Source organism: Paralichthys olivaceus, chromosome 6, assembly GCF_024713975.1.
Source record: "Paralichthys olivaceus isolate ysfri-2021 chromosome 6, ASM2471397v2, whole genome shotgun sequence".
Lineage (NCBI taxonomy): Eukaryota > Metazoa > Chordata > Actinopteri > Pleuronectiformes > Paralichthyidae > Paralichthys > Paralichthys olivaceus.
Window position 1 is genome coordinate 13,065,928 of NC_091098.1, and position 13,756 is coordinate 13,079,683.

Sequence of the window (13,756 nt, forward strand, 5' to 3'; positions counted from 1 at the left end):
AGTTGTCACTAATATGTACTGGAATGCTGTGTGAATAGACAATTTGATTGGCCACGAAGAACTTAATGATGTATACCAAATGTGGGAGGACAGCTTCTAAGCACAGATTTTTGTAGACAAACATAGCTGTTGACAACATTTTCCACCCAGTTTGCCATTTCTGTCTGACTGTAACTCAGAAATTAAGAACATAATGTTTCCAAGGTACCGCAACAGTTAACAAATCACATCTTATTAGCATTTTTGGTAATTGGTCAGATTGTTAGGACACATCATGAACAAAAATGCCACTTAGCAAGAGGGAAATTATGTTTAAAAAGGAAAACAGTACACCAGCTTGCATGCATATGAAAACAAATCTGACTGTACCTTCTAACCAGTGGAAAAAAATATAAGAATTGCATGTTGTCTATTTACATAAATGCATCATCCTATTGTGATGTGAATTTTGTTGCATTGTTCCTCTGTGCACATTGCAGCTTACGCGACCTTAATTTGTGCCACTGTGTCTTCTTGTGAGCAGACTCCAGTCATTTTTAAACGGCTCCATTTAAAATGCAATTTGATTATCTGCCAAATTGCTACCAAGTCTTCCCCTCTGCAGCTTGGGGATGGGGGGTAAAAATTTTAATTAGCATTTGTGCATAAAAGAGAGGTCTTTGTTGCATTCGGAACACGGCATCCCAGAATGACCAGCACTTTCAAAGAGTCATCACCCAAACGATTTCAAACTAATAGATCCAAAGGGAGGGGAGCAGTCCTGGCACAGAGGGGTAGGGTGGGGGGGAATCACAGAGGTCTTCAGTGGCACTGAAAAAAAGAACCCACAGGACCTGGCATGTTTAAATAATCCAAAACTTTTCTTTAATCATAGTTTAGAAAATTGGCTGGGACCTTCAGCAGGAGACAGCTGCTCTGCCCCATAGCCATTTAATGAGATTCACTGAGGGTTTCCCTTAAAATATTTACGCTGTCCCATGGCACGGCAATATTGTCCTAGAATGGGGAGATAAGAGCCAAGGAGGTGTGTTGAAGTTCTCCTAATCAATTTGCTAATTACTGGAGCTGCTATAGGAGAGCAGAGAGGAGTCCCTTCTGGCAAGCTGTATTCTAATAAACGCTGAAAAATTTATTTACTCCCTTAGCCAAGAGGAATTCTGAAGTGGGATTACAGCAAAGAGCTGATTGAGACAGAGCTGTGTTGTGGTTGAGGTCGCAGCCAGAGCAGCGAAAAGAGGTCTCCAAACATAAAAGGATCTCTCAGGACCTGCACCTTTGCATCTGCTCAGGGAGAGGAGATGCCAGACGCTAACAGACTTGGCACAAAAAGACCTGACTGCTATAGCTACATCAACAAATATTAATGAGACTTCTGGTTCTTGCATATTAAAACAGCTTATTGTGGGTGTTGATGCATATGTATGCAATATACACATTGTATAACAAAAAATGTATGTATAAATTCTATGTACAGACATACCGATATAACAGAACAATCCCTTTAATAGTTAATCACAGGAGCTATGGAGTGGTATCCTACTCAGAGCAGAGGGCATGAGGCCCAGACATGACGCCAGACGCTCAGGTTGTGTGTTTGAAGCCACCTTCATGCCCTCTGGCCCAGGCTGACCCTCTTTTCCCAACCTGTGGGACTGAGGGCAACCTTGGACCTGTCATAGGACACAGACCACATCCTCTTCAGGGCTGGGGGCAAAAGTTGCTTCACCTCTTCATCGCATGTTATCTATGAGCCCACTTCCCTCTCCAGGGACTGTAGCCAATAGCATGTTGGCTGGATCAAGACAAGTCAAAGGTCGGCGCAAACTGAGAGCAAGAAACGGCATTACCATGAGCTAATCACAAACCACTATGGCAGAAGTACAGCATGGAGGAAGTTGGAGCCGGGGATATACCAGCAGGTATTTGTGAGGGGTATTTAAAGACACATTGTTTTCACAAGTAATTGGTCTATTTTGTTTGACTGCATTTCTCCTTTCCACTTATTGTTTCCTCCACAATGGAGGTTAGGTTTTCATCAGTGTTGCTTAGTTTGCAGGATTATGCAAAAATGACTCAACCGATTTGCCTGAAATTTTGTGAAGTGGTGGGGCATGAGCCAAAAAGCAATAATGCAGATCCCAGGCAGATCCAGGATTTTATTTTCACTTGCTTTAACATGGCAAGATAGGGCATTAACCTTGACGGAGCTATGTAACTAAAATAATAATAAACTACAATATGTCTTCCCAATGTGTGACTCAAACCTTTAAAAGTATAAAAAAGATATTAAGTTATAATAAATCCTGGGTTATATGTCTTTGAAGAATAAAAACTAGAGTAAAACTTTTCGTTTTTTATCAAATGAGTAAGGGAATTGGTGACAGATTTACGTGACAATTCTGGTCACATGTGATCATCACTTCTGATAAGTTCACAATAGATTTGATTTGGGGACATCACTAACCGGTCAGAATTCATGCACTACCTCAGCATACAGTACACTACATGTGAGTGTACTCACTGAAGTATACAATTCGAAGCACAACAATTTTAGATTTCAGTTTTGACATTGTATTTCCAGGTCACTCAATTCATTTCTCCCATCAGCTCATTTCCCTGACTCCTACAGTCTCTCCAGTGGTCCCTCCCGTGTAACTGAGCACATGGATCTGAGAACAATCCCACCGAGAATTGAGGCCAAAACAAAAACACAAAAAAACCTGTTGCTGTGACATTTTGTTCCCTCTCACCTCAACACACGCCGGTCACAATGGACCGGTGTGTGGGGGATCTGTGTTCAAATCACCATGGTGATGGCTCTCTGCCTCACAAGGCTCCCTAGAGGGGGGGTGGAGGATTGACGGTGGGGAGGAGGAGGGTAGAAATGAAGAGCAGGTTGCCAACCATGCCACAACCAAAACACAGTAAGATAAGAAGAAGAGGTTTTTGTAAAAGCATCCTACGTGTACAAAAAGTCAGCTCAGTTTAGTCCAGTATCTCCTCAGCCTCTAAAATTCATCAGAGCAACTGACACCAATGCACCATCAAAAGAGACTGACATGTTGGAGGGAAACTCTTTTACTCCTTAACCTTTAAAAGAGCAAAAAATAGAACGAAATGGGGCAGGTTCATGAGCAAAGGTCTGAGAACATCTGTCTGTGGGTAAATCATCCTTACATGACAGAAAGGCACTGAGATGACATTACACTGAGCAAGACAAAAGGGCATCCCACTCTACACCATCAGCTCAAATTTCATTTGCTTATTTGACTGTTGTCCCCCTCTTGGACAATTAAGCCAACACATTCCCAAGAGAGTTTGCAGAGGTATCATCAAAATTCAAATACGTCAGCAGTATAGAGCTGGAGACGAGGTCAGGAAACCAATATTTTTCTAGCTGTCAACCACATTGTTACATGTCACTGAAGGAAAATTAAAAAGAAAAACTACAGCTAATAATTAGAAAAACTAAATGTCAGTAATAAAATAGAGACTTTTGGGAAAAGTGGATGCAAGACAACTTATTTTGAACTTGAAAATATTTGGGTGATTATCAGTCTCCCCTAAAAATGACTGAATCACAAGTAGCCTGTAGTTTGTGCTTAAAGAACTTAAGTTGTGACCATTTTTATTGTTACAGATGGAATATATTCACGCTTTGTTTCAATTTTTTTCTGAAGCATTTTGATTACATGCTAAAACTGTAAATCTACTTAAACTACCTATAAAGTTGCTATTGCAACAGAGTAACCAGTGGCATACACAGTATTTGTCATTCAGAAACTCTGGGAAACATTACAGGGTTGGGGGGGAAAAATTGATTCCCATAAGAATCATAATTCTTATCTGAGTCAATTCCCTGGTGGCTTTCAGCAGAAAATTCACCACGGCTGGAGAAACAACGTTAGTCATGGCACAGCAGAGAGTGCTTTCCTTTTTCTTTTTTTATTCCAAAACACATTTAGCCAGTAATGGTGATCAGTAAATGATCATTTATTAAACAAAGAACAGTGCAACATGGTTCCAAGATTTGTATTAATTCATACTGAATCAACTCTGACACAGAGAATTTGACTTTGAATAAAATCTTGTGATTCCGAGGTTCTGTGCACTGTTGTACATACTCAGTGTCTTTACAATGACATCTGCACTTATTCATGAAACATTATATAGTTTTACTTTCAAGAATTAAAGGTGCTTGGACTGCAATGTGTACATTTTAAAATAAGGCTTAAAGATTGACAGATAATTAAACTGCAAAATAAAACACTCACTGTGCTAATTACAGGAAGTATGAAAAGTATTTTCTGGTGTGGACTAAGATTAATGCACCAGGCTTGTCTCACATCTGATTTGACGAATGAACAGGAATACAGTAATATCACTAACACTGTAGAACGCATTTAGGTGACGCAACACTGGACTGTAAGTTTAGCACAGTGTATAAATAAATACTGCATTGGATTTCCATTAAAGCAACGTGGTTGAACAACCACTAAAAGAGGCAGGCAATTTGTTAAATGAGTTAATTGGTCACCAGTTCATCCAATTCATCTTAATCCTTGTTACTGGACCACACCCAAAGAACAGTGAGTTCGGCATGTACCGCAGCCAGCAGTCGCTTTGACTGGAAAGTGAATCCCTTGTTTCCAATGGTGCCAAAGTCAAAACAATTCTGTTTATTTTATTTTTTAATCAAGCCTTGTACTAGTCACTAGTTCTTCATTACAGAACACACCAGGGCATATGGCTTATGGTTTTTAGTCTGATGCAGAACTGTTTACTCACTGAATGCCAGGTGGCGCAGGAACCAAAAAGCTACAGGCTGGGGGAAAGGGCCTAACCTTTAAACAGTATCTGAACGTCCTCCCTTTCTCCTTGAACATCTATCCTTAACTGTACTCTTCTGGTCCCCTCCCTGTCCCAGAGTGGCCAGCTGGGAGCGGTGCGCATGTGCTGACGTCCCTACTAACCTTGGCCAGTGCAAGGATTACCGTGCATTCACACTCAGTGCTCCTTCTTTCCTTAAGACTTATTAAGAATGATAATGAGCTCGGAAAGGGGCAGCATGTCCCTTTCTCAACTCTGCGAAAGCTCTCTGTCTTTCTCACTGTTCGCTTGTCTTATTCCCCCCCCCTTCTGTTCTTCCTCTCTCCACCCTTTTCTGCAGTCTCTCTCTCTCCCCCAGTCCATCCTCTCCCTCTCTCTTTCTCCATCGTATTGAAAGGGCCCAGGACAAATTACCAAAAAGGCCATTTTCATCTATGAACTGCAGGATTTAATCGATACTTATTTCATGCCTTCAAAATCAACCCTATATTACTGTTGTCTGTGTGATTTGTTTATTTTGCTCTGGAATATTCCTTCAGTCGAAGGAAGGGAAATGCACGGGATGCAATTCACCTTGAACCTCCATTATATTGGATTTCTCTACTGGCTGATCAAGCATGCAAAAAGGACATTTCCCCAGCACTAAAATAAAAACAATAATGATGATTAAAAAAAACATGTGTGCTATTTGTGCTGGTGTAACAGTACGTGTTGAGGGCACTATATTTTTACAAAGCAAAACACTATGGTTGTGGAAGCGTGAGTTTGTATACAAAATCATTACACTGAGGGTGCAATTGATAAAGCTTATGTGCTGGGAAATAAAAGTAATGGCTCCTGAAGCCTGTCAAACGCCGCCTGGGATTACTGACGCTTATTTGACATCAAAGACCTGAGGTCCACAGCCAAGGTCAAACAGAACAGGAATACACATGGGTTTAATTCTACACACCCCTTGACAGATGCAGATGGGTACTTATGAGACATGAGGCATTTCGCTGACTGATAGGGCTGCAGGAAATAAGAACATTGGAGGCATCGCACACTGATTAACCAATGAGATGCTGAACTAGTCAAGAGAACCAGGGGCACAGCACTACAGGCAACATTTCAAGTACCATTTTACAAAGAGAGAGAGACCCAATCAAAAGGCCTGGAGGACCACATCCATAAACACTAACTAAACACACAGACCAAATTGTAATTAAAACAGCACAAATGGACAATTAGTGTCTCTGCTCTCACAGCACAGCAGATTTGCCTTACTCCACAAGTGAGGACGGAAAAATTTTAAGGAATGAAGGCGACCAAATGACAGGCAGGGAAAGAAGGCCAGTGTGTTTGACAGATAGATATTGCAGTGTCTCATCAATGCCGAGGAGAGATGAGAGTCTGTAGCACCGGTGTGACTGTGAAGACTGGCTGGTGTCCAGCTAGAGGTGGACCTCTGGACAGCAGACGCATGCCGTCACATTCCAGATGTACGCGCTGACTGAAAAGCAGGAAAACTGCTTAAATTGATCATTTAGCAGCTCTGTTTGAACTGAATGTATAAAGGTGCATGTACAATACCACTGCAATTCACTGAGTTGAACTATTGTACCCTGTTGTGTCACCTGCTGTTGGTTATACTTTTTTTGGTGACCTCGTAAAATGAGAAAGAGCACTAAGGTAAACTTACCTTTAGTCTGGCTAATGCTTGCGATTCAAATCACACAAAATGCATGCTGATTTCATGTCGAAACATGTGTTTTTTAAGCTCGCCTGTTTCAGTGTCAAGTGTGCTCTTGCTTTGCATGCATGAATACATCTGCAACAGTTAGGCTGCACAGCTGCTGAACTATGAGGGTATTATGGAAAATACCTCAAAAGCACACACTGTGTACCTAATGCATATTTCTACATCATAAAAATATTTAATCCACGGCTGAATTGAAAGACAGAAAAAAATCAAAGCACAAAAAGGGACATCCAAACTGTAAAAATTGAAAGAGAAAAAGAAACGTCAATGTTTACCTTGTGTTGTACTAGCAGTGGCATTTTTAATATGGAAGATGGCTTTCCATGAATGATCTGTTTAACCAAAGACAGGAGGGAGAGAAAAAGGGATAATTAATTACTTATGTGAGCTATTGCACGGGAGAGACAATAAACCTGCCTGGTCGCCATGGATATGACATATTTGCTCTGAAAACAACACAATAATTAGCAAAGGAGAAAGATCCGGCGAGAATATGAGAACTCTGGGTTTAAAGTGCCAGTGATCTATTCCTGTCCTGATCCTCATCCCTGAGAAAAATAACACAGTGGCAGGCAGACACTAGAAATGCACAGGAGCACAAACGGTGAACCTTTAACAAAAGCATGAAATCATGTTAAATTAAATCTTACATCACAGTCCTGTTTTGTAGAGATCACAACTAACCAAACACAGAGAGAACGTACAGTGTTTTTAAACAGATTGTTTGTTCAGTAGTAGGTGGAAGTAAGAAAAACCTGCCTCACAGCCACATAGAGCAGGAACTGCAGAAAAAAGCTATTTACCATATAGCAAATACAGTGTGTGTGTGTGTGTGATGTATAACCTGCCAACTGTTATGTTCAGCAAATGGTCAGGTTTTGCACACGGTTTCATAATCGTGTGATATTTATGATGGTATTTATTTATGTATTTATGCACAATAACCTGCTGAAACTCCAAATAATTTGCAGTGAATTTTTTTTGATGAAGTCATGCATTTCACACGTTGCACATTCCCGGCTGCTGTTTGACTCTGCAGCTCGCGATTAATCTACCGTCCTAAACATGCAAAACTGAGAAAAATATGTGTTTTAATAATACATTTAAAAAAGGGAAGTCGTGAGCAGACAGTCTTCAAGAGCAACTTCCGCATCAGGCTTTGAATATTGATTTCATTTATAGGAGTTCCTCTATTTACAGTCTATGATAGTGTGTGAGAGCTGCAACCTGTTTAGTAACGAGCAGCGGAGTTTCACTAAGTTTTTCTCGACAAATACTGACACTTTGGGCGCAAACCACAAGTCGCACATGTCAGTCGTTAGTGCAGCTTTTGGGGAAGTGTCAGAAACACCCGGTATTAAACTGTAGGTCTGAGCTGCGTGAAGACATTCTAACAGAACCTCATGTTAGTTTTGCTTCTGAATAAAGGGGGAAAGGGAGCGCGTGAGCTCGCCACAAAAAGTACGAAGTGAGGGAGGAAAAAAGAAAAGTTGCAGCCCAGTGAGTGAACAGAGAAGCTGGTGTTCCTGCAGCTTTCACTGTGTTTGGACAATTATTCAAGTTTAATAAAAGCCTGCTGCTCTCGCCGCTGTTTCCCTCAGAGGCTTCTCCAGCAGCACAGGGACAGTCAGTCGCTCCGGGTCCGCACCGCCGCCGCCTCCGCTGCCGCCGCATCGACACTGACAGCCGGTCACACCGTGTGTACCCTCGGCTTCACCTCACACCGACCCTCCGTCCTTCCACCGACATTTCCCCCAAAATGTTTCAAACTGCTTCGTTAACACCGACCGACACTTTGACAGTGATGGAAACGAGCGTGTTGAGTAGTTCAGGGGAAAAGGGAAAACTCTTACCTGTGGGTACTTCGCTGTGTGTCGGTCACTTCCAGCCCAAAGAGACGTGCGTCTTCACGGTGGAGAGCGTGACACCTTTCATTACTAAAGTTGCCACATTTTTCTTTTTAAGTTTTTTTCTTTTTGAGGGTTTTTATTGTTGCATTTTCTAATTTCTTACAGGGGCGAGTCGCCCGGAAGATCTGCCCTGGAGACCGGCTTCAAGTGGGAAGAGGAGTCCTTAATTGAATTTCTCGGTTGGCAGGTGGTGCTTGGAAAAACTGGACTGGAGTTTGGTGGAGGTGTCTGAGGACAGCGTGTCAAAGAGACAGTTCCTATATACTGTTAGTACATATATACTGTTAGTACATATATACTGATAGATCATTTATACTGTTAGTACATATATACTGTTAGTACATATATACTGATAGATCATTTATACTGTTAGTACATATATACTGTTAGTACATATATACTGTTAGTACATATATACTGATAGATCATTTATACTGTTAGTACATATATACTGTTAGTACATATATACTGTTAGTACATATATACTGATAGATCATTTATACTGTTAGTACATATATACTGTTAGTACATATATACTGTTAGTACATATATACTGTCAGTACATATATACTGATAGATCATTTATACTGTTAGTACATATATACTGTCAGTACATATATACTGATAGATCATTTATACTGTTAGTACATATATACAGTTAGATCATTTATACTGTTAGTACATATATACTGTTAGTACATATATACTGTTCGTACATATATACTGTCAGTACATATATACTGTTAGTACATTTATACTGTTAGTACATATATACAGTTAGATCATTTATACTGTTAGTACATATATACAGTTAGATCATATATACTGACAGTACATATATACTGTTAGTATATATATACTGTTAGTACATATATACTGATAGTACATACTGTCAGTACATATATACTGATAGATCATTTATACTGTTAGTACATATATACAGTTAGATCATTTATACTGTTAGTACATATATACAGTTAGATCATATATACTGTCAGTACATATATACTGTTAGTATATATATACTGTTAGTACATATATACTGATAGTACATACTGTCAGTACATATATACTGATAGATCATTTATACTGTTAGTACATATATACAGTTAGATCATATATACTCTCAGTACATATATACTGTTAGTATATATATACGGTTAGATCATATATACTGTTAGTACATATATACAGTTAGATCATATATACAGTTAGATCATATATACAGTTAGATCATATATACTGTTAGTACATATATACTGTAGGTACATATATACTGTTAGTATATATCTAATGTTAGAACATATGCACTGTTAGTACATATATATTGTTAGAACATATATATTGTTAGTACATATCTACTGTCAATACATATCCACTGTCAATACATGTATAATACATATATACTGTCAATACATGTATAATACATATATACTGTCAATACATATATACTGTTAGTACATATCTGCTGTCAATACATATATAATACATATATACTGTTAGTACATATCCACTGTCAATACATGTATAATACATATATACTGTCAATACATATATACTGTTAGTACATATCCACTGTCAATACATGTATAATACATATACACTGTCAATACATATATACTGTTAGTACATATCTGCTGTCAATACATATATAATACATATATACTGTCAATACATATCTATTGTCAGTATATATCTACTGTCAATACATATATATTGTTAGTACATATCATAACATATATAGATAGATAGATAGATAAATAGATAGATAGATAGATAGATAGATAGATAGATAGATAGATAGATAGATAGATAGATAGATAAATAGATAGATAGATAGATAGATGACTTTATTAAGTTGTCATAGCAGCATATATATATATATATATATATATATATATATATATATATTGTCAGTACATATCTACTGTTAGTACATATATACTGTCAATACACAGCTACTGTCAATACATTTATACTCTCAGTACATATCTAAAGTATTTTATGTTATTTTCGTTAACAAAGTTAAGTAATGCCATATTTTTGTATATATATTTTTGTATTCTTTGGTTAAGTCAATATAGGCAGGGGTTTACCTGAGGACAAACCCAGTCAAAATAAAGATAGGGTTGGTAATTTCTTACTAAAATACTTTTTATCTTATTGGTTAAAATCCTATTCATGTACCGATAGCCAGCTAACATGTTAGCTTAGCAATCAACTGCCTCAATTAGCTTAGCTGCACATTTACCACTGGGTCTTTCTGACCATTTCCTGTATAAAACCAGAGCCAATTATTTCCAAAATGTTTGCTCTGATTTGTGCAAACTCAAAAGGAATAAAGATTTAGGCTATATTTGGTCACGTTATTCATAAAACGTAGAGCCTTTAATTATTTTAGGTAAAGCCTGCTCACAACCAAAGTCCAGGCTTTTAGCCTCTGTCCCACAAACATCTGGATTTCAGAGTTTCTGTCATCATCATTTTCTGTCTGTCTAATAAAATTACTGGACTTTTCTGTCCACCTATAAATTGCCACATATATATATTTGCCACACTAGAGGCTCAAAATATGAACATTTTAACTGTTAAAGACTCAAGATGATTGTTGAATAATAGTCATTTAAACATTTGCTCATGGTTGGATGATGTGAAAACGAAGTTTTAATAGCTATTATAAATACATTATATTCAGCTCAGAAAATGCACAGAAAACCAAAGGAAAACACTGTAGAGAGTCTAAAGAGAAAAGAGAAAACCTGTTGAATTCAGAGGCGCAAAATAATCATTTCCATTTTTTGCTACTTTATGCATTAAATATTGTACCCATGATTCCTAGTTGATTCCTAGTAGTAGTAAATATTCTAAACCTATGACATTGTACAAATTCGTCACTTAGCAGACTAGCCTGTCAGTACCACAATACCCTGGCACACAGGTGTGGTGGCTGCAGATGGCAAACCGTGGGTTTATCAGAGCTTTTTAAAGCTGGAAACAGCTGCTTGATGCAGCTGGAAATGGTGTCAATGAGACTGAATCAAAACAGTGTAGCTGGGTGATATACTTCTAAAACAATGACCCGAAAAACACTAAAATGCTGAATTCACCCTCAGTGATTGTCAGTGTCTTTGCTATGAGCAACTGCTTTTACAGCACACAGTCATTTGATCTGTTAAAAGTTTGGCTGAGAATAATGTCTCATATTTATGAATTATTTCAAACTTTAAATCAAAATCTACAACATCTAGCGTCTATTATTTAACCTCCGATTGTGTGTTTCACAGTTAATCAACCACTGTTTATATTGTTTCCCACAGAGCATCTAAAGTTTACCTTCCTATTGGCAGAACACTAATGTCACCTCCTCTCTTTGTTTTCCTTCACCCTCACCTTTCCTACCTCCTAACATACGTCAATACTTTACTGTAAAATATTCTGAGCATGGCACTCCTTTAAGGTATTCCAGGAGCAAAGCCCATATGAACACTGGGTAAATAATCATGTATTTTAAACTTGAACTTTCCTTATCTAAATTCTGCAGTCTTGTGAACTATTGACAAACAGATTATTGCCAATTAGCAGTTTTGTGATGTGTCCTGTTGTACATAAAGAATTGAGAGGATCGATAGCTGAGACAACTAACAAGGCAGGTAGTGCTTTTTTTCAATGGTCTAAGAATTCAAGGTTTGTGACCTACTTTTTGGCACACCTCCAACACATACATATATTTTTTAACTGATTTGTCATGTTATAGTCATATAATCATTTAAACTTAATTTCAGAAATCAATCCTAGATAAGATAGAAGACAGAAATTCGCAGATAGGCAGAATAAAATTGCAGACAAACTTTACCTCATGTTTTAAGGGGATTACACGTTAAGCTTTATTGACTCTTCTCTATAACTGGAACACCTTTAACACCTGCTGCTATTTTAGTTAAATATATTATATATTCTATGATCTACTGTATGTTGTTTCATGCTCAGGCCTGATGGCCCGTGTCGTCTGCTGCTTAAAACACCAGCATGATACTTATTCACAAACACCAAAACTCTGTTTGCAGTTAATAACGACAATGATACATTTAAAAAACACCTTAAAAGACACAAATCTACATGCTGTTGAGTATATTTTATTTGTTATATATACTACACGCTTGAGCAAATCCCCCATGGTCACTGCAGAGGTCCAGGCAACCCATCCATCAGTGGGTTCCTCCTGATGTTGCAATACTGTGATACAGAATAATAAAGAAGTACGAAAGACCAGAAAATCAATAGATTATTCTGCAGATCACTTGATTCAGTAATGATCCAGTCCATTTATCGCCAGCCACTGATTCATAAGGCCTGCTCTCAAGGGCGTAGCCGCCCCACCTATGCCCTGCTGACTCCTTTGCCATTGGTAATTATAAAACATTAAAAGCTAATCACATGAGAGTCCAAGGTTAGAAAAGACGTACAGTCTGTTATAAGTAAAGGGTTCCTTTCATTGTGACAGAAATAAGAATATTCCCAGATAAGGTCAGATTCATTCAGAAGATTGTGATAACACACATATATACATTGGCCCAGCTTCAACAAAATAATAAAAAAATAAATTGTCTCCCAACTCTTTTAAAGCTGTGTTGTTTATATGGTTGTCTTATTACCATGCAAGCTAACGCATTGATACAATCAAGACAATCCCACTATGAGAACCTTTGGGAGCCTGTGCACTGTGCAACAGCTGTTGGTCAAGAAATAGCTCTGACACAGAACTGCTCCTCAAATACAATGTCTCAACTTTGCATTTTTGCTGTAAAAAAGGACATTTAGTGTAAATAAGTGAAAGTAGGGCGTTTTGAATAGAGCAAAATGAATCGTCATGGCCACACTGCCATGTGATATCACATCCCATTGTATCATCATGTTCATTTTTGCAGATATTTCTAAGATAGTCATAATTGTAGCTCCTATAATAAAGTGGTTTTAAAAGAAAATTCTGCAATCTAACCACATACCAGCTTTTCAAGACTGAATTATGTAGTTAAATACAGAAAAAAGAGAGCAGTTGGCCCAGAGGCATGTGTGCTTGTCTTCAGTATCAGCCCAAATACCTGTTTTATGTTCATCAAAACAAGCTCAAGTTTCACTCTGTAGGTAAGTGATACTGTAGTTTTGTCAGCAATAAGCAGTTAAATAAGGGTATGACATGTCTGTGCGGATTTTCACATATCAAGTGTGAGAAACAGTGAACTAAGCTTCTGTTTTATGTTTGTGGGGAAACAGACAT

General features: G+C 38.1%; 1 protein-coding gene across 1 annotated transcript in view; it reads right to left on the reverse strand.

The window, feature by feature from the left end:
* casz1 (castor zinc finger 1) overlaps positions 1 to 8,603 on the reverse strand; it is a 163,360-nt gene extending 154,757 nt beyond the window's left edge. The window contains exons 1-2 of the mRNA XM_069526243.1: positions 8,425 to 8,603; positions 6,847 to 6,903 (exon numbers count right to left, since the gene is read on the reverse strand). The gene's annotated coding sequence lies outside the window, so the exon portion shown is untranslated. The remainder of the gene's footprint in view (positions 1 to 6,846; positions 6,904 to 8,424) is intronic.
* Positions 8,604 to 13,756: the final 5,153 nt, after the last annotated feature.